Consider the following 21,817-nt stretch of genomic DNA (forward strand, 5'->3'; position numbering starts at 1 on the left):
GCCGCGCTGGCTGCTCGCCGGCGGGCGTTCATGCTGGTCGGTTCCTCCTTCCCCCCTCCGGTGGGGCTGGGAGCCGCGGAGGCCTGGGCGGCTGCTGGCTACGGGGCAACGATTTCCCGGTCTCCGGGGCCACTCGGGGACAGGGTCGGTGTTCCAGGCGGCGGAGGATGCCGTGGCGGACCTGAGAGGCTCCGCGCGCACGTCACTTCCGACTAGCGTTTTTAATGGTCTAGGAGTAGGTGAGTTGCCTTGGCTTGCAGACTGATGTGCACCTTGCTCAGCCTCTCTCCTCCGGTTGGCCTGACAGTCAAGGCGCGCTTCCCCCGGCGGCAGCAGGAGTGCGGGACACCGGCGAGGTTTGCGTGCTGGTGCTGCTGCTCACGGGTCTGTCCTGGGCATCTAGGAAGCGGCGGGTCAGATTCAGTGTTCAGGAGGCCCTGGGTGAGAACCGAAGCCGGCCTGCGCCTTTCTCTCTGAGGTGCTTGGCTTACGTTTCCCCGGGAGAGTGGATGGAGCTCGTGGGTGGACTTGCCTGGAAGTGTCCCAGATCTGGGATGCTGAGGATTTTGTGGAAGGGAGTGAGTTGATGTGGTGGGATCGTCCGATGGTACAGGTGTGCTGGACTCAGGAGGAGTTAGTGCTGGGACGCGTAATCACACTTCCGGCAGCTCAGGTGGCTTGCCCCTCTGTTGTGAGATAGACCTTTTCTGAGGAGCTAGACACAAGTCTGCACACCTCAGGGACCTGACGCAGACCCAAGTACGGGTACCACTGAGCTCTTGATTTGGTGAAGCATGAGTTTTATTTAGAGTGGGTGAGGGGCTATTTACAGGAGCAGAAACGACTCAAAAGACACTGTGTCACCAAAGTTCACCCTGGGATAGTTGACAGTTGACAAAGCAAGAAACCCGGAGCACAGCTCAACTGGTGGGGCGAGGGGGGGGGGCTTTGCTGTTGGCTCAGTTGTGTGGGCATCTTCCAGGCTGTTCAGCTTGTTCTTATTTGTCCTAGGCATTAGGACTTGCGCTGTCTGAGAGTAGCTCTCCACAGCCTTCACTGTTTAATCCACTCCTGAGGAAGGGATTTGGGCAATCTAGTCAGTTCCAGGGACTTCCTGGAGCTGTTGTGAGTTGTTGACCTTGTGTCTGAAGGTGCTTCCCTGCAGTACCTCACTTCTCATTATAAGGGCCTGCTGTTTTACATCTCTGTAAACCTCTTGGAAAGTTCTAGTCTCAGAGGAAACTGTTTCTGCATAACGCCCTCCCTGCTCCCTGCAGCAATTGGCATACATCGGATCTGAGTGGAGTTTGATGTCTGCCCTCCTTTCAGAGGAGGGCTTGTGAGGTTTTTGTTTTTTTCCCACAAGCACAGTGCATCTTTGGTGATAGCGTTTTGTGTAGTCCAGGCTAAACTTGAGCTCACTGGGTAGCTGAGGGCTGCTTTAAGCTCCATCCTTCTGCTTCTCCCCAGAGTGCCCACCACAACTGAAGTGCGTATTTAAACCCCCTCATATTTAAAGTCCAAAACCATTTTTGTGTCAGAAAGTGTCTGAGGTTAAAGATTTAGGACTGCAAATGGCACATACAACAAATCTACTCCAAAAAGTTATCTTTACTGTTTCATTTTGTCTTGTTATTTTGCTCCCCTTTTATAGTAGCCAATGATTTTAAGAGTAAATATGATGGTTATTAATTTCCCCCACTTCACTGCTATCATATTTACTGTTAGGTGTCAAGAGCCACCCTGTTACGGGAGCTCACTAGGCATGTGGGCTGTCTAGGAGGTGATCCTGTATTCACAAGGTCTGTATCGTGATGCACCCCCAGAACTGCTTCCAGCCTCTGACATGCTGTCAGGAGCCATTGATTTGGGGAAGTTCAGAGGCATGAGAAATCTCTGGAGGTGATCTGGTATTTGCAAGGTCTGTACCGTGATGTACCCCAGGATTGCTTCCAACCTCTGACTACCCTGTCAATTGTGCTTTGCTGCGTCTCTCTAAAATCGGGCATGGTGGCGCACACCTTTAATCATAGTACCCAGGGAGGCAGAAGCAGGTGGATCACTGTGAGTCTAAGGCCAGCTTGGTCTACAAAGCGAGTTCAGGGCAGCCAAGATTACACAGAGAAATCCTGTCTTGAACAACAACAAAAAAATAACATCTGGCACTGGTGTGAACTGTTGCTTTCTGGGTATTGACCAGCTCTGATTGAGCAAACTTCCTATAGGATTTTGTTGAATGTGCACTGTTTGTTATTCAGATGAATCAATCCCTGATTATGGAATTCCTGATTTGATTCAAATAGTTTTAAAAGTTAAAGTTAGTTTATGGCTGTAATAAATACCTTTGTGGACCTCCAGATGCCTAAGGATAGCCTTGTAGCAGATTTGTGGCTTCAGATCAGCTACTGTGCGTTCATAAGTGACTGTAACTGACACTCCAGCCCACTCCTGCAGTTCCCCCCGCCCCATTTTCTGTGGGGCCTCGGGTCCTTCCGTGAGGTGATGCCCACGTCTTGTCTCTGGGAGCTGTGGGGTGGGAATTCCAGTATACTTGGGTAGCTTTCTGAAAAAGTTAGGATTCTCAATTACTTGGTTTTTCTTGTCATCTGGATAGCAACGGTGTTTTTTCAAGCTTTCTGCATTGCCAAGGAAACCCCAAAATAAATAACAAACCCAGAATGTGTCATACTATATAAAGTTGCTATGTTTTTCAGTGAAGGGCTTTGTTCCATAGAAACGTTTTCCCCTGAACCTGAATGAGTATCTTTATATCTGAGACTTGATGGCAGTGTTGAGATCTTGAGTGCTGCCAGCCTTGAGTGCTGCAGATTGTTTGTTAATGTGTCAAGTACCACTTTCATGAGCTGAACGGGCTTTTCTGTCAGGATTTCTTGCAAGGCTTCTGTCTTTCCAGACTGCTCTGCTCCTTGCTCTTTGACTAAAGCCTTTACTTCTGGGCTAGTTCCGTGGTGGGATTTGAACCAGACATCCTCCAAATGAAGGGTTTTTCAGCTTTCCTAAACCTTGGGTAAGGGTGTGCCTATTAGTAATATAAACCATAATAATTTCCTAATAACTAATTTTGCTTTCAAACCCTCAGATAGGTGAACATTTCCAAGCTGGTTTTGATCCAGCCACAGCAGTCCTCATGGTTTGATCCTAGCTGCTGAGCAGTTGTCAGGGTAGTTTGGTGGCCCTGAAGCACGTATCATGTTTAGGGTACGAGCGCTTGGATTTCAGCAAGTGTGTGGCAGGGTGGAGCAGCAGTTGTGTCTCAGCTCTTCTGGGGAGAAGAGGCAAAGCAGTGTGAGACCCGTCGCAGAGTCAGTGAAGTGGCTGTGGTGAGGGAAAGTACAGATGGGATGGACTGGGCTATGATCACAGCAAACAGGAGGCCCCAGGCTCTCAGTGGGTCCCTTGATGTTCCTTTCCCACTAGTGAGATCCAGTGCTTAGGCTCTGGCCAGTGTCTGTGCTCCTTTTAGCAATATAAATACTTCAGGGTGTGGGCATCTTCTAGGGGGCTACTTCTGTCCTGTTTACCAATAGCTTTCTTCTCCTATCTGAATTGACCGCCCAACTGTCAGTTTTTCCAGCTCTTAATGTCCCTTAAAAAAAAAAATGGTAACGTAATGGAATGTCGAGGCTGGGGAGATGGCTGAGAGGTTAAGAGCACTGTCTGCCCTTCCAAAGGTTCTGAGTTCAATTCCCAGTACCCACATGGTGGCTCAGAACCATCTGTAATGAGGCTGGTGCCTTCTTGTGGTGGGCGGGTCCACATGTGGGCAGAATACTGTGTAAGTAATAAATAATTAAAAAGATTGGAGCGTGAAGATGACCACAGGAGCGAGGCTGCAGGATGGGTGCTGAGCCAGCAGGAAGCGACAGTCTGTGTGTCTCCGAGTGCTTCTGAGTGACAAGGAACATTGAAGCTAAGATTTTGAACAGAGTATTTTTTTGAGCAGTAGGTCTCAACAGTGGGCTTAAGCTACTAAGAAACCATGTTTTAAAAGTATGTGTTGCCTCAATAGTTCCTGCCTCACAAATATGTCTGTCAGATATATTGGGCCAGAAGGCTGAAGATGATGCTCCAATGTTACAGGGAGTTTTGGGTGACTGTTCAAGCAGCAAACTGTCTCTGTCATTTTCTCATTTGGGAAGCTGCTAACCTGCACTTCCTGTTTACTCAGGTAATTAATTTTATTTTCTCAAGTCTCTGATTGGGTCAAAGACCAGATAGTTTAGTTTTATAATTAAGCTTAGTTGGTTAGGGGTTAAGGTGTTTGCTTTTAGGTCTAGATAGATGTTTTAAGTTGATAGAGACGAAATATGATAGATTGGTTTACATTCAGAATTTTAGACGCACCAAGATAGGAAAGATGTTTTCTTCAAGGTTGCCAAATACAAATAGCTAAAATCCTATGAATGTAACATTTATATAATTCCTGATTGTTTCGTGGTTCTTCTTGCTGTAGGTAGTTTATTGTGTGTATATGCATATATGTGTAACAATATAAATGTATATGTAAACAAATAAAAACGTATGTGTTGTCATACACCGGCTTCTCTCTGTAATTCTGTTTTTTCTTCCCCCAAGACAGGGTCTCTCTGTGTAGCCCTGGCTGTCCTGGACTCGCTTTGTAGACCAGGCTGACCTCAAACTCACAGAGATCCACCTGCCTCTGTGTCCTGAGTGCTGGAGTTACAGGCGTGCGCCACCACACCTGGCCTGGTTGTCATAATATATGTAATGACAAGATAAGTTTTAAATGGTGCCAAAAATCTGACAAAGTGACACAGAGACACTGAAGTGAGCGTGCACTTGATGCAGGATTTGTACAAACAGAGTACCTGTTGCATGCAATAGAGTGAAAGTCAGGGACATGAGCTGCCTGTGCTGTTCAGTCACTGGTCAGTGTACACCATCACCCTGTTCAATAGCTTTCACAGTGCATCATCCTCAGCGAGTGCGGTTCCCTGGCGGCTGCAGCACAAGGTCCTCGCATGGCCCGGCTGTCACAGGTGCTCTGATCTCCCTTCCCTGCTTCCCCTGCCCCTGCCTTAGAAGATTGCTGATGGCCATATTTTCCAACCAAGGAGAATCTAAATTAGACTGTTTAATACATTCTTGGCATTTCTTAAGGCTTCTAAATGCTAAGACACAGGAGAGCCTGAAGGCAGAGGCAGAGGGGCAGGGGCGGGACCGTGTTGTAGGTTTCTGGTGAGTGTGCAGTGAGCTGTTCAGCAGTGCTACCCAGCGACTTACATTTTTCATGATATTCCTCTACGGCTTAAACTGTGGAACTGAGCCATACAAAGGTGTGTGTGTGCGCGCGCGCGCACACACACACACACACACACATAAAGAACTCCTGGCTTCTCTTTCCGCAACTGGCGTCTGACTATGTCAGCCTGTCTGAGCTCCCGTCAGCAAAATGTGAGTTTGTGTTCCTGTCTACTGAGAACAGCATCTGTGTGAATCTGTATTTGGAATTCTTATCCCAGGGTCAGTTGACGGTTTAATACACTGCCAAGTTGCTTCAAATTTGGGAGAAGTAAAACCTGAAAACATTCCAGTACCTACCTCCGCTGTCTGAGGTCTGCTTCAAGTAGGGAGAGAAGCTCCCAGATGCAAACCTGGGTGGGGCTGTTTCTGAGCTGGTGCTCTGTCCACTGCAGATTTCATCTGGGTCATTTTAGCTTGTCCAATCAGCACAGCTTCCGCCTCCTCCCCCCACTGCTTGATCACAGGGCCCCAGCCATAGCCCCAGACCTCATCCTATGTATAGAACACACATACACATTGAAGGCTACATGTGGCAGGCAGACTAGCATTAGGCCTAAATTCAACCCTCAGCCCCCTTATTCTTGTGTGTAATTCTGGTCCCAGGCCCGCTCAATGCCGCTTTCTCTTGTAGCAGCAGGTGTTTTCTCAGGCCTCGCCTCACAGGGCCTGGGCAGGCCTTTCTGGCGGCTTCTTTCCTGGCCAGTGCACCACGAGGAGGATGAGATTGGCAAATGCTTGGGATATAAGTGGGTTATGGGGATTAGAGTAGTTTATTTTAGTTTATTGTTAGATTAGTAGCAGTTTAGAATCTGCCCACCTTAGTGCTTACAGCTTTGAGTTACGTTTCAGCCTCTTTGTGTCAGTTATTGGCTTCCTAGGCCGAATAGATACAATTTATTGTAACACTGTTCCTTCTACAGCTGGAGTTAGTGAGGAAGGACCTGACAGCGGCTAGTCATGAGTTCCGGGAGCCACTCTGTCTGCTCATCTCCTCCTTTCCCTGCCCCTTAGGTCATGGGGAAATTGATTGAATTTCCTGTAGACCACAGGACGGTAGGGCCACGTAAAGCCACAGGAACGTGCAAGAGAACCTGTCCTCTTGGAAGCCAGTGTCTCTAGAAGGCTCTCTGATCTGCAGGTGTGGGAGCCAGGTCCCCAGGGCCGCAATTATCTTGGTGAAAGATACTTTGTTTTTTATTTTCACAGGATTTGCAAAATACCGTTAGCACACAGAACTGGCGAAGTCTGTGTCTTCTTTAGTGAGGCTGCATAGACAGAACTAAGTACAAAGTCATCTGACCTACACATGTACACCACGGCACACATTTTCACAATAAAATCGGACCCCAATCTTCCTACCTTTTCTCCTTGGTAGCTTCCTCCACACCACAGCAATGACTACAGCCCCAAGGAGAACCAGGCCAGTAGTGACTCCAACAGTGTAGTCTGTGCTAAAGAGGTGGGGCTGGGCAATAAAGCGAGGGGCCTTGTCTCCAAGGTTTCCAGAGAACTCCTGTTTCCCCTGACAGCATAACTTCCGTATCCCATCTCAAGGTGAGGAGCTCAGGCTGCCCCTCGTGGTACCCAGAGCATGTGTATCCCTGTTCCTTCTCAGAAGGCACCAGCACAGCTGTCCACTTCTGGAAGGTTCCATCCCCTGCAGGTCTGGTCTCCACAAGCTCCATGTCCTGGGTCTGTTCCTCCCCATCTCTGCCAGGTCAGGGTGAGGTCTCCTTCGGGTCTGGGATGATGGATCTTGTGTCTTTGGGAGATCTGAGAAATCAGAGGTTCAGAGACTGTATTACCTTCATGGGAACAGCGGGCTGGTGACAATTCCTGAGGATGGACTGGACATTTGAGGTGGGAGAGGAGGCACGAAAGCCCCAGGCGTCTAGGATACTCTACCTTGGGGGGAAAAGATCAGGTTGAACCTGCCCAGAATAGCAGGCTCCAATCTGATCAGAGCATTGCGTTCTGACCTGGGCGTTGGCTGAATGACTCAGAAAAACTTGACCAGATTTCCAAACACTGGAGTACAGAACAAAGTGAGTAATGCCCAAGGCTGCTGCAGGGTTTGAGCAAACTGCTGGTTGAGTTACTGATGGAAGCAAGAGAGGGCTCCTTTAATTGCCCAGACAGAAGCCAAGAAGATTCATCCGGGCTACACTAGGGCTACACTAGACGGAAGGGAGGTGTCCTTGCGAGAGGCCGGAAGGAGGGAGGTCTGCAGGGGTCCAGAGGGTGTTCGCTACCACTCAATACCTGCACGTTGCAGTAACTCCTTCCCCTTCCCCCGATGGCTGCAGAGCCACTCCACGCATGTAACTTTCTGGTAAGCCCCGTGGTGCACTGTTTCCTCATATTTGCGCTGGGTAATCAGAACCCCAGGAACGGAGGACCTCTTTCAGAGCGGGAAGGTCGGTGCCATCGTAGGCGGTCCTGCAGTACCCGCAGAGGAAACGCCTATCGCTGCCAGGTTTAGCAGCCGCGCTTGCACCGGGTGGTGTGGTACCCCGGAAGACGAAAGCAGTCAACTGCAGAGGCCCCGCCCCGCCCATTGCTCTAAGCCTCGCCCGGTGGGGAAGGGAGGACCACAACCGCTTAGGCGCCTTTCCTGAGGCTGGTGATTTCTCAAGCTCTGTGAGGTCGAGGAGGTGCGCCCAGCAATAGTTTTGGGGTTATGCGCCGGGTAGACTCTTTGGGGCTGCCCAAGCCATACAGGGCGAGGTGACTCGTCCAGGTGTTACCCTCCTCGCTCTGCTTGTATTAGTGCAGCAGAGTCCTTAGATTATTAGGGGAAAAAAAATACGCTCTGGCCGTGGCGATCCGCATCTACTGCTCCTAGTACTGGGGCCTCTTCTCTAGCTAAGGCGCCCAAGGCTCCTTCCTAGGGGCAGTCGCATCGCTGTCAACCGCACAAAGCATCTATGGAACAAGGCAAGGGAGTGCGAGTGAGACCCCGGAGGAAGCGAGAGGCTGAGGGCGGCTCCACCTTCCAGGGACGGGGCAGGAGCGGAGCAAGGCGGGCGTAGTAGCCTGAGGGTCTGGTGGGCGACGCGGCTTCCTCGGAGCATCCCCCTCCCGGCCTCTGCGGTTTCTCAGTGGGGAGGACACTGCTATTGTTTTGCTAAATGATGCAATGTACCTGTAAAAGTGCCTTGTGCACATTTGTGTTTGTACCGGTAGATTCTTGTTGCTGTCAGCCTCACCCGGCCCCGGAGGAGACCCTGGAGGGAAAGTTCCTCTTTGCAGTGGTGATTTACCCTAGAGATTGGTAATTGGTTAGGGTCCTGAGAACAAGTGAATTTTACTGTGGCGCGCAGTGGCCCAATGCGTAGCCACTCACAGAGCAGGGAAGTTGCACGTCTCTCATCCGCTCCTAAGACTTAGAGGCAGCACAGCACCACACAAGAGAATGAAGGAACCAGACGAAAAAGTAGTTTTGTGTAGGAACATTCCGTTCTGGGGAGGGGTATCTGGAACTTCTTGATCCTTTCAAGATTCACAAAGATTTTTCTCCAAGAATACATAAGCAAACCAGGTGCGGTGCCGCACTCAGGAGGCAGAGGCAAGCATATCACTGTGAGTTCGAGGCCAGCCTGGTCTACAAAGCGAGTCCAGGACAGCCAAGGCTACACAGAGAAATTATGTCTCGAAAAACAAAACAAAATAAAAAAGTACACACAAGCAGTCAGAACTGCTGGGGAGAAAAGACTGACAGGCCACACTACCTCTCAGCCGTGTAGGAATAGTGAGGATTCAGCTTTCATGTGGTCCTGTAAGTAACCTTCTACAATACTCCCGTGGGCAGCCCCAGTAAACTCACTGGCTCAGTAAGCTGCATCTGTGGCTGGAAAGCAGTTGGTTACACTGTAACAGCCAGGCGCTGAGGCACCAATGGGATCATCCGTGGTCTCCCCTTGGTGCCCAATCCAGAATGAATAGATGTTTGTTCCTATTTTACGAAGACACACAACACTTTCTCTTTTTCTCCTCCATTCTCTTTCCAGTCTTACTCACTTCCAACCTTTTGTTTACTTTTTCTTTCTTTCGTTATCTCTTCATTTTTACTTTCCCCTTCTCATCTTTTTCTTTTCATTCTGTTTTTCATACCTTTACTTTTTCTTTGATTTCCCTCCTCTTCCCTGTTACTTTTCTTCACCAAAAGATGATTGTGTGTGTGTGTGTGTGTGTGTGTGTGTGTGTGTATACAACGACACCAGAACTGTGCAGCCATCTCTGCACCTCTAGTCTAATTAGATCACTTACTTTGGAGGAGAGAGCTCAGTGTTGCTTTTCTCCTTCCGTCACCCTCTTCAGCTTTCATCAGTTCAAACGGCTTTGAATGTCGTTAGTTTGATATTACTCTCAGAGTCTCTCTAGCCCAGAAGCTTCATCTAGAGGTATTCAGTAATCGCAGCCCATCAACATGACCGCCTCATTTAATTAATTGTTCTCATTTATTAATTTATGGACTGAATCTATAACTGAGGCTGGACTTGAAGCTCCTGCCTCCACTTCCCAAGTGTGTGTGCCGTAACCACTCTGGACCCTGAATTTCACTTGGGCATCTTAGATCAGACATTCGACGTCAAGCACCTGTCATTTCCCCTCTGCACATGTGGCCCTTTACAGAACCTTTCCTTTCCTTGCTGAAGAAGACAGCTCCCCCCAACCCCCAGTTTTTCTGAGACAGAGTTTCCCTGTGTAGCCTTTGGCTGCCCTAGAATCGCTTTGTAGTCCAGGCTGGCCTCGAACTCACAGAGATCTGCCTGCCTCTAACTCCCCAAGTACTGGGATTATGGACATGCTCCACCACACTCAGCTGAGACAGCATCTTTTAATTACACGATCAACATCAGTGCTCTCCTTTGCTTCTTGTGTTTGTACCATAGAGCCAACACATTAATAAACACTGTAAGGTCCTTCAAATGGTGGTGAATTCAGTCCTTCCCACTGGTCCAGTCAGTTGCTCATATGCCCACTGACGTGATTGCCATGTCCATCCCGGAGGACTGAATTATTCCCTACACTTTTCCTACCACCTCATTCAATATGGCGATGCTTAAAGCAAGGATTCTTTATATTCTTCCAGACCTGCAAGACATGGGTGCCTCACATCTCCTCTCCACAACACCACTCAACGCATCCTTGGAGCCACTTCCTCCCTCGAACGTAGACAGGATGGTCTTCCTGCTTATTAGCAACACAGCAACAAACACAAAATAACAAACAATACAACAACAACAGTTTCCTGTAGACATCTGGCCAATTCCTCCATGCTGTCCTTCAGATCTTTCTTCACAGCCTACCTTCCCAGGGGTGCCTATGCTGAGCACCCCAGTAAAACAGTAACATTCCTTGTCTCACACCCTTAGTTTGGATTACCTATTACCTAGCACTTGATATGTCCTGTAGGAAAACTTACTCTGCTCGTGTGTCTTCCCTCTCTCTTCCACTAGGGCCATTGCTAGCAATACTGGCCTGTTGGCCCTTTGGCGCATCCCTGTTTGCCATGTAGACAGTTGTTGAATGGATGAGCCCCTCCCTCTTTATCAGTAGCATTTCAGGCTGGTACTCTTCCGTGGCAACTGTGGTACAAGGTCCTCACACACTGAACACTCATCCTGGCTTAGTCTAACGAGTGTTGCACAGCGCTTGTGTGGAGGTCTGAGAACAACTTGGGGAACGGTCTCTAGAAGGAGAGGTAAGCATGTTTGTTGTTTAGATCACAAGGAGGATGAGAAAAAGACTTGTGAGAGAGCAGGTGATGTTTATCCCCTTAGAAGTTGAACCACCATGTGGGGGAGATTGGTTGTTAACCAGCTGAAAAACATCCTTGAACAAATTCTGAGAGGAGGTATAAATGTGAGCCCGAAACAGGAGGTGGGGCCTTTGGAGACTTGGGATAGTTTTGGCTATTTATCTCTCCACTTTGAGAAGCAGAGAACCTCTCCAGGAAAGGCTTTGGGGCTCTGGGCTCTGGCTGAGATTCTGGGTTCTGGTTGCTCCAGGTTCCAGCAGAAGAAATCCTGCTGACTGCCAGGAGAATAGTTCCTTGGAACTGATATCCTTACAGTTTCATTATTATATTCTTTAATCTCCTTTTCCTATTGTTTAGGTTAGTCAGGTTGTAAGTGAGGTCCTCTCGGTTAATAAGTTCATAATAAAATATAATTGTTAAGAAAATTGAGCCTACAGTCTCTCCTTCCACCATCAGAGGCTTGAACTCAGATCTTTAGGCAACAAGTGCCTTTACACAGAGTCACCAGCTCAGGGAGTGCTTTTATTTTTTCAGAAAAGATGATCCTTGATTAATGGACTGTAATTTCCAATCAGATTTAAAAAAAAAACCCTAAGTCACACTATTGCTACACTTTTCTGCGTGTGTATGTGTGTGTTGTGTGCTTGTGTATGGGTATGTGTGTGTGGGTAATGTGCTTATGGAGACTAGAGTTGGCTCTGGGTGTCTACTGCAATCACGATGCATGTTATTTACTGAGGCACGGTCTTCCATGGATTTGGGGAGCCTACCCAGCCAGCTTGCCATGGGATTCCCCCGATCTGCACTCCCAAGGACTTTGATTGCTGTTGGGGTCCAGCCATGCCTGCCAGGGTCCAGCCATGCCTGCTGGCCTTTACATGGGCTCTGGAGATCTAAACTACCATCCTCATTCTTGCCCAGTGACTGCTTTGTCCAAACCGAACCATCGCCCCAGGCTCTTGGTTTTTTTGTTTTTGTTTTTTTTTCTTTTTAAGACAGCGCCTCACATAACTCAGTGCTGTGCAGCTGTCTCCCCAATGAACCCTTTCCTGAGTGGAGGAGGGAAGCTCATAAGACCCAGGAAGTTAATGAAGTTTACATGCTCAGGAGGCCTCCTCCCTTCCCCCCCTTCCCCCCTCCCCCAGACACATAGGATCCAGGAGCCCTTTCCTGTGTTTATAAAAGCTGTGGGCAGGGCGGGGAGGGGGGGAGGTGAAGGGGGGGTGTCGGGGATTTTGTTGTCGCAGCTGCCTCAGAGTCATTCACGTTTTTGTAACGAACCTTCACCCAGGTTCCTGTAAGTGGCTCTGCTGTACAGGACTATTTTCCCAGCTAAACCGTCTTCATGAGTTCAGCTGTGCCTGCTCACAAGTGAACACGCAGCCGGGCGCGTTGACTGTTGACGTTGCTGGCTATGGATGGAGGGGATGAGAGGACCGTGGGCTCCTCAGCCGAGCATCCAGCCACCTTTGCCAGCCTGTAGTAAGCGATTCGGCTGTCTTAGGCATTGCTCGGTTGCTGTGAAGAGACACCATGACGTCATTTAACTGGAGGCTGGCTTACGGTTTCAGAGGCCCAGTTCGTTATCATCGTGGGGGGGGGGGGCGGGAGGAGGAGGATGCTGGCGCACGTGGAGGTGAAGAAGTAGCTGAGAGCGACCTGCTGATGGGCAGGCAGCAGGCGGAAAAGGACGGGGACTGGCATGGGCTTTAGGAAGCTCAAAGCACACCCCCAGTGACACACTTCCTGCAGCAAGGCCACGCCTCCTAATCCTCCTTATCCTTTCAAAGAGTCCCGCGCCCTGGTGACCAAGCACTCACATGCATGGATCTATGGTGTGTGTGGGGTGTCACTCAGAGCACAGCATCTGCTCTAATTACACGTGGCCTCAGGGTCTCAGGGGGGCTGGGGAAGAGGGTGGGAACTCCATCCACACAGCTGTGGGTAAGAAAGGCACCGTCCCTGGAGGGTACAGGTTCTTCAGTCTACACATTAGGTTTACCCACACTCACGTTAGTAAAATAAGCCCAATAAACGAATTAATTCCTCACAGAGAATCTATCTTTGCTTTGTCATGGAGAGTCCATGAGAACAGGGGCAGACATTGCTTAGTCCCCCCACCAGGAGAAGAATTTTCATAACAGATGCCCACTTTACAGGAGTCAATAAGACCATGTTCACAGCCGGGCATGGTGGCTCACGCCTTTAATCCCAGCACTCGGGAGGCAGAGGCAGGCGGATCGCTGTGAGTTCGAGACCAGCCTGGTCTACAAAAGCGAGTCTAGGACAGCCAAGGCACACAGAGAAACCCTGTCTCGAACCTCCCCCCCCCCCAAAAAAAGACCCTGTTCACAGGAGACTTGAGAAATTGAGGGAGCTGCAGAGATGGCTCAGGTTAAAAGCACTGGCTAATCTTACTGGAGGTCCAGTATGCATACGGGGGCTAACAACCACCTGTCACTCCAGTCCCGCCGAGTCTGACCACCTGTTTGGCCTCCATGAACACTAGGCATGTGTGAGTACACAGGCATACATGCAGGTGAAACACCCATCTATATAAAACAGAAACTCAAATAAAAAATTGGGGCTTTGGTTATGGCTTAGACATCTGAGCACGCCTTCCCACTAAGAAGCCTACACCCTAACTCTTGTGTGTTTAACCATTACCCTCCTCCGAATCTTAATGATTGAAATATACATTAAAATCTATCTCATGGACAGCCCCTATAGATCTGCTACGGGAATGTTAGGTCTGACTACCTTTCTGACATCTACATTAAAATAAATAAAAACTTAAACCTCCAGATCGAGCCAATGGACAGGACATTCTCCACAGTTGAGTGGAGAATGGGGTCTGAGTTTCACAGGAACTCGGGTGCCCCATATTTGACCACGTCCCCTGAATGGGGAGGCCTGGTGGCACTCAGAGGAAGGAGGTCCCCCTCAGTCACAGACATAGAGGAGGGGAGTAAGGGGAAAATGGGAGGGAGGGAGAAGTGGGAGGATACAAGGGATGGGATAACAACTGAGATGTAATGTGAAGGTAGCACTTATTTGAAAAGGGAAGTTGGAGTCAAGCGTTTAAAAGATGGTTCTGGAGAGATGGCTCAGGAGCATCTATTGTGGTTGTTCTTCCGGGAAGACCTGAGCTTGGTTCCCAGCACCCATAAAAGGCAGCTCACACCCGTCTTAGTGACAGCTCACGGGGCTCCATTGTCGTCTTCTGGCGTCCATGGGAACTGCATGCATGTCTCCCTTCCTCCTTGCTTCCCTCACACACACAAAGAGGGAGATAGAAACACACAAAGAGAAACACACACACACACAAACACATTAAAATTAAGGGGCCTTGTAGAGAAGGCGCAGTTGTTCAGAGCACTTGTTACTCCTGCAGAAGACCTGAGTTTGGTTCCCAGTACACACGTGTTTGCTCACCTCTCTGCTCCTCCCCCTCTCCGGGAAGTCCCGCCATTCACTTCCTGTCCTTTTGCCCAGCTGATTGGCGAAACAGCGCTTTATTGACAGTTGTTACATCCACTCAAGACATTCCTCCACGGCCAACTGCATTCAAGGCCAGCCTGGTCCACAAAGTGAGTCAAGGACACCCAAGACTACACAGAGAAACCCTGTCTTGAACAACCAAAAAGTAAATACATCTGGCATTGGTGTGAACTGTTATTGACCAGCTCTGATTGAGCAAACTTCCTATGGGATTTTGTTGAAGATGTACTGTTTGTTATTCAGATGAATTAATCCCTGTTAAAGTTAGTTTATGGCTGCAATAAAAACATTTGTGGACCTCCAGATGTCTCACTAGGGATAGCCTTTTGGCAGATTTGTGGCTTCAGATAAGCCTCCACTCCAGATGGCACCATGAATCCTGGTATTTCACCATAAATATAGGCAAGTTTGTTTAAACTTCCCATAAACCCAATTTGGAAGGAAGCTACCTGGAGATGTCTGAATTTACTCTGTTTCTTAGAATGAAAGACAGATAAAATTATTGTCCTGAGCTCATTATGAACTAAGAGATAGCTGGATAATGTATAGTTAGGTCGGCGCTAATTAATACATCGTACACTTTTGTAACCTTCAGACCTTTGTCACTCTGAACTCAGTGTGAACTTCTGTAATGGATACTTAGATCAGAAATGTTTAGATTTAAAAACATGTAACCTATTGTGTTTTAGGATTCATCTGTTTCATGATTAATTGCCTTTTTTCAACTATGAGGTAATTCCCTTTTCTCAGAAGTAAGTATAAGTTTACAATAAACAGTGTTGAGACTGGGAAATCTGACTTCAGTTGAAGTTGAGATGCCTAATTTCATCCACCTTTTCTCTTGAATGTATGTGTGTGAGTGGTTTATTTTCTATCTCTCTCTCTTATTTCTTATTTCCCTGTAGATTTGCAAATAAGTTGGCAGACTCAGGGCCATCAGCCTTCTACAGCTAATGAGCCTAAGTTCACACCAGCTTACTGGGGATCTCCCCAAGGAGGCCTATCTACAGATCAAAGAGCCTCCTTTTACCAACCCCATGCAGTCTCTAGCCAGAAGCCACTTTTACAACCTCAGCCATTGGAAATTTGTGGTCGGTTTAAGTTCTCCTCCTCTGCCGCAGTGCAGCCAGCCCCTAGAGAAGGAACCCTGGGCTCCTTTTCCACTTTTCCTTTCAGTCCTGATCAGTTGCTTGAGCCATCAGCTCTGGCCACCCAAGAGATAAAGCGAACTGGAAGGGCATCGGCATCCAGCCCCAGAGACCCCACCCTGGTCCTCTTCAGAGCACCAGCCGGGCATTAACAGACCAAGCCAAACATGACCGGATAAAACCTGACAGGAGAAAGGACTAATGGAGGGGTAATGACAGCCTGAGCTCCTTCGTGGGCTCCTGTGTGTTCTACCTCAAACCCCAGGGATCAGGCACCACAGTCCTTACTGCTGCCCTGAGCATAGGTTCCTCATATTTGACCTTTGGGAAGAAAACCTTTTGTGAGAGACCTGAGAGGCAACAACTTCATGGATATCCAGGAGTCTTCTAGTCCTTCTATCACTTTCCAGAAAGGTTATTGTAGACGCAGGGAAGGATGCGGAAACACAATGCTGGATTGCAGGCAAAGAGCACTAACCAGCTTCCTGGATGCCCCTTGCCAGCAGGACCTTCGTCATAACCTCTGCTGGGAGTCAGGACTCTGCTGCCTCCTTTGTCAGAATGATGAATATGTCATATTTCCTGTGTGCTTCACAATAGGGTAAATCTCCACACACGGACCCCAGCCTAATAAGCCCCTATTGTGGATACCACTTTCCTCTTATGGGTCAGGGCACATACATAGCTCAGGCTTTTTAAAATTTTTTTTTTTTTTTTTTTTTTGGTTTTTTGAGACAGGGTTTTTCTGTGTAGCTTTGGCTATCCTGAACTCACTTTGTAGACCAGGCTGGCCTCGAACTCACAGCGATCCACCTGCCTCTGCCTCCCAAGTGCTGGGATTAAAGGCGTGTGCCACCACGCCCGGCTATAGCTCAGGCTTGAAATCCCCAGAGCTACAAGAAATTAGATCCTGTGTAGGCTCGATTTTCTTAACTATTTTATTTTATTTTATTTTATTTATTTATTTTTTGGGTTTTTTGAGACAGAGTTTCTCTGTGTAGCCTTGGCTGTCCTGGATTCCCTTTGTAGACCAGGCTGGCCTCGAACTCACAGTGATCCGCCTGCCTCTGTCTCCTGAGTGCTGGGATTAAAGGTGTGCGCCACCACGCCTGGCAACAATCATATTTTATTACGAACTTACTAACCGAGAGTACCTCACTTATAACCTGATTAACCTAAACAATAGGGAAAGGAGATTAAAGAATACAATAATGAAACCGTAAAGATATCAGTTCCAAGGAATGATTCTCCTGGCGTAATCAGCAGGATTTTTTCTGCTGGAACCTGGAGCAACCAGAACCTGGAACCTCAGCTGGAGCCCCAAAGCCTTCCCTCGAGCAGTTCTCTCTAGGAACTTCTCGAAGTGGATCGATGAACAGCCAAAGCTATCCCAAGTCTCCAAAGGCCCCACCTCTTGTTTGTGGCTCACATTTATACCTCCTCTCAGAATTTGTTCAAGGATGTTTTTCAGCTGGTTAATAACCAATCTCCCCCACATGGTGGTTCGACTTTTAAGAGGATAAACACCACCTGCTCTCTCACAAGTCTTTTTCTCATCCCCCACGTGTGATCTAAACAAAAAACATGTTTATCTCTCCTTCAATCCTGCCTCTTCCTTACCTCTATTCCTCCTCCTCCATGCCAGAAACACCACCACAGCTCTGTGAGCCACAGCTCCCAATGCAGGGCAGGGACAGGTGGCTACGGAGACGTGGTTGGCTGAGGAGCCTCTGACAAGGGAGGGGAAGGAAAGGAGAGGATTCTGAGTTCAGCTCTCAGTCCAACCCTTCTCTGGTTCTTCAAAATGGCTTCCATTTGCCTGTGAATAGGCTCTGAGCTCACTCCCAGTCCTACATCTCCTCAGAGTGAGGGGTCAGGCATCTTCTCATGGTGAATAGGACATGTGAATCTCTGCTCTTGCCCAGGAGTCATCATCACAACTACCCTCTTCTGGAAGGTTCCATACCTACAGGCCTGGTATCTATCATCTCCATGACCTAGGTATGGTTGTTCCCATATCTCTTGCCAGGTCAGGGTGAGTCAGCAAGGCCAGGGCCCAGATCCTTAAGTGATGTCACCTTTCACTCTGATCTGATGGGTCAAATGAGTCTAGGGTGAGTCTGGGGAGAAATAAAAATCAGAAAGTTCAGTCATTTTGCATTCTGGATAGTGGAGGGTACACACTCCACACAGCAGCCTAAACTCGTGATCTGGATGATTGGAAAGTTCCCGAGTCACCATGAGCCAGCACAGAGCAGGAGACTCTGGATCTCTCTGCAGCAAAAGTTGCTTCTGGGTTTGAGAGGGGCGGTGGCTATGAGTCCCAGCAACCCTGTAGTCAGACCTCCACAGTCATTGTGTGCCTACAGGGAACAGGTCTGAGAGAGCCCATGGGTCAAGTGCAGATGGGAGAGGCCTACTGCTAGTTGACAAGACTCAACTGTCCTGAGAGAGACGTGTCAGCCCTCTGGAGAGGCTCTCCTCTCTCTCTGTCGAGTCAGGAAACCGAGGGACACTCTTCTTTCGATGCAAGACAGAGTCTTTATTCTAGCTGTGGCCTGCTGAGGAGAGTGCCTCAGGGGACAGGGGCAACAGCCTCAGAGCAGATGGTCAAGTTTCCACCTTACCTGCTCTTAGAAAAATCTCCTTCTCATAGTCCATCTGTGTGAGGAGCAACTCAGTGGTGGTGCCCGTCAGGGAAGTCTTAGCCCCCTTGCCTACTGCTGTCCTCCCACTCACACCTGAGGATCTTAGCTGCCTTGCCAACTGTGCTCCAAGTGCTTGTTGGGGCCATGTCATCATGGCCTATCTCAAAGTGCTAGCTTTAACAGCATAGAGAAGCCTTCGGAGCTAACACCTCCCTAACAAGCAACCGGCACTACAAAAGGCCTATCTGACAAAGTTCTTGAAAACAAACAAACAAACCAGAATTAAAGAGATAGGGAGATTTAGCCTCATCAGAGTGACCCGTCCCATTGGGGAGAACAAAAGAAGTTAAGCCATGGGTGGTCTTGGCGACCTTTTCTGCTTAAAGGACATTGAGAGGAGCCGGGCGTGGTGGCGCACGCCTTTAATCCCAGCACTCGGGAGGCAGAGGCAGGCGGATCGCTGTGAGTTCGAGGCCAGCCTGGTCTACAAAGCGAGCCCAGGACAGCCAAGGCTACACAGAGAAACCCTGTCTCACAAGAACAAAAAAAAAAAAAAAAAAAAAAAAAAAAAAAAAGACATTGAGAGGATAAAAGGTCCTCAGATCAAGGCCAAGGGGTCACCCCTGAGACCTTCGATTTGGGGGAATCTGGTGCGACTCAGCTCAGAGCTGAACTTAAAAAAAAAATCCTCTTGTTCTTACAGCTGGTTTCGTGTGATTTCTGGTTCATTTTTGGGATCGACCTCGGCGCAGCAGTCCCTCCAGACAGCACACTGAAGGCATACTGACTCTGGGCTGTGTGATATCCTCGCCGAGCCCCATCTCTCAGTCACTCCCACCAGGCTCAGTCACTGATGCAAACACCCAGTGAGTACAGCCCACTCAGGTAACCTTTCTAACCTCCAGATTTGGGCTTGTAATGTTGAGATCACCCAGATCGCAAGACCCCCCCAAAGACCACCAGGACTCGATACTGATGCAACTAACACAGGGTCCTGTATTATGGGCTCAGAGCTTCGGATCACGTTCCTTCCTGATGGAGCAAGATAGGAGAGTGACCCTGAGCTTCAAGGGCAGTGGGCTTATGAAGGGAAGTGGGTGTGGGGGGTGTGTGGGTCCCAGGAATGTTGATCTTTAGGCAGGTTGGGAGGAGGTTAGATCTTCAGAGAAGTTTCTGGTCCCAAGAATGTTGATCTTTAGGTAGGTTGAGTGGAGGTTAGATCTTCAGGGAAGTTTCTGGTCCCAGGAATGTTGATCTTTAGGCAGGTTGAGTGGAGGTTAGATCTTCAGGGAAGTTTCTGGTCCCAGGAATGTTGATCTTTAGGCAGGTTGGGTGGAGGCTGAGTCTGGAGGGGAAGTCTTTTTATCTCAGAGGAACATTGGGAGCTAATGGTACGTAATCGCTCCAGTGGAGTTTCTGGGGACTGCTGGCAGGTGTCATTCCCAGAACGCGGGGTGGGGTGGGGAAGGGTCACCTAGGGGACAAGTTCTCCTACAGACCATCATTAATTGCAGAATATACGTTACATATAGAACATGGCAATGTAGGGGCAAAATTAATGCCACATTCTTTATGTAATTTATATTCTACACTTAATGCCATAGTCTGTGAGAAAGCTGTCCTCCAGGTGATTTCTTTTTTTTTTTTTTCTTCTTTTTTTTGGTTTTTCGAGACAGAGTCTCTCTGTGTAGCCTTGGCCATCCTGGACTCACTTTGTAGACCAGGCTGGCCTCGAACTCACAGTGATCCGCCTGCCTCTGCCTCCCGAGTGCTGGGAATAAAGGCGTGCGCCACCACGCCCGTGCCCCCTCCAGGTGATTTCAACTTCCTGCATTCTGGGAAAGACCGCACACTGCCATAAGCTAAACCTGCCAGCACTCTCCAGAAGATACAATCAACACCCAGTGATCCCTGGAGATTCAGCCTCCTGGACCCAACCTGCTGCAAAGTCTGCATTCCTGAGACTCACAGCTTTCCCTGGAGATCCAGTCCACACCCAGCCTGCCTGAAGGACGGCATTCCTGAGACTCACGACCCCCGCTTACGGTTTGGTTCTCGCTTCCCTGTGACCCTCACTCCTAATTACAGTTTTTCCTTATAAACCCATTACCCTTGAAGCTCGGGGTCACTCTCCTAACCTGCTGCATCAGGAAAGAGTGTAATCCGAAGCTCTGAGCCTGTAATACAGGACCCTGTGTTTGTTGCATCAGTATGGAGTCCTGGTGGTCTTTTTTGGGGGCCTCGCGATCTGGGTGATCTCGGCATAACAGCATTAATTTTGCCCTTAGAGGCTTAAACCTGGTCAGTGTCCTGTGTCTCTCTCTAGATCCTGCAGGTCTGCCTGGCTCGTATTTTTCTGGAGGTAAAGCTTGAACATGACAACCAGGGAGACTCCACAGAGACCTCAAAGGTCAGGATTTGTGATTGGGGTTCGCTCACTGGCTGTAGATGTGGAGCACTTTCCTCAGTCTTTCCGTGAGGTGCTTTGTGAGTCTCAGGGCTCTCAGCCTCTCCCAATGCTCAGCTCCTGCTGCACCATGTGTGGCAGGCAGGGCTCTGTCCTGGAATCCCAGCTACTGTGTGTGGCCTGTGAAGAGATAGAAAAGCTGTTTTTCAACCCTGGCCACTCGGTACTTTCCAAGATGGCCTCAGGGCTGTTGCATTCTATCTGAGAAAAACCACACCCTCATACCTGTCCGGAGCATCTGACAGCACGTGATGTCCCAAGCTGAGTTCTTGCCCCCTCAGGGATAAAATAACTAGTAACCAGTCATTTTAAAGGTCAACTAACCAATCATGTTTGTACTAAGTTCTGCATCTGTAAGGGTATTTAAACCCTCCGCCATTACAGAGCAGGGTCTTTCCATCTCCCCGGAGTATGGTGGGCCCTGACGCATCAGCTTAATAAATTCCTTTGCTTTTGCATCGACTCAGGACTCTGGCTCTCAATCGGGCTTCCAGAATAGACTCTGGTGATCAAAGTCTTAACATCTGCTCTTCCAGAGGTCCGGAGTTCAATTCCCAGCAACCACATGGTGGCTCACACCCATCTATAATGATATCTGGTGCCCTCTTCTGGCCTGCAGGCACACATGCAGGCAGAGCACTATACTTAATAAATAATCTTTAAAAAAAAAAAAGTAGGGCTGAGAGTTTGAGCCTGGGGAAGCCTATGGTGAAATTCCCGGCCTCCTCCCAGGACCCCATGCAGGGCTGGGGGTAGGGGGAGGTGGGGTGAGGAGCAGGGGGCAGGGCTGAGAGTGCAGAATGGAGAAGGAAGCGCAAGGCTCTGGGCGATCTATGGAGGAGAGAAAGCTTCCCTGGTGCTCTACCTGATGGGTGGATTTCTTTTGCTACTGCAAGTTAGTTCCTTTTCTTCTGACACCCTCGCTCGCCCTTTGGATGCTGAGTCAGGGCCAGCGCAGCCTGGAGCGGCAGGAAGAGAGCCTAAGTAAAAACAGCCATCATCC

At 48.9% G+C, this 21,817-nt stretch overlaps 1 long non-coding RNA gene across 1 annotated transcript; it reads left to right on the plus strand.

Moving 5' to 3' along the window:
• The first annotated feature begins 127 nt into the window (after positions 1-127).
• Positions 128-21,273, plus strand: LOC311581560. The gene is made up of 3 exons (XR_014773799.1): positions 128-239; positions 19,051-19,213; positions 20,674-21,273. It is a non-coding gene; the product is annotated as an uncharacterized lncRNA (long non-coding RNA).
• Positions 21,274-21,817: the final 544 nt, after the last annotated feature.

The sequence above is a fragment of the Acomys minous genome, assembly GCF_964271855.1.
Source record: "Acomys minous genome assembly, chromosome: 13".
Taxonomy (NCBI): Eukaryota; Metazoa; Chordata; class Mammalia; order Rodentia; family Muridae; genus Acomys; species Acomys minous.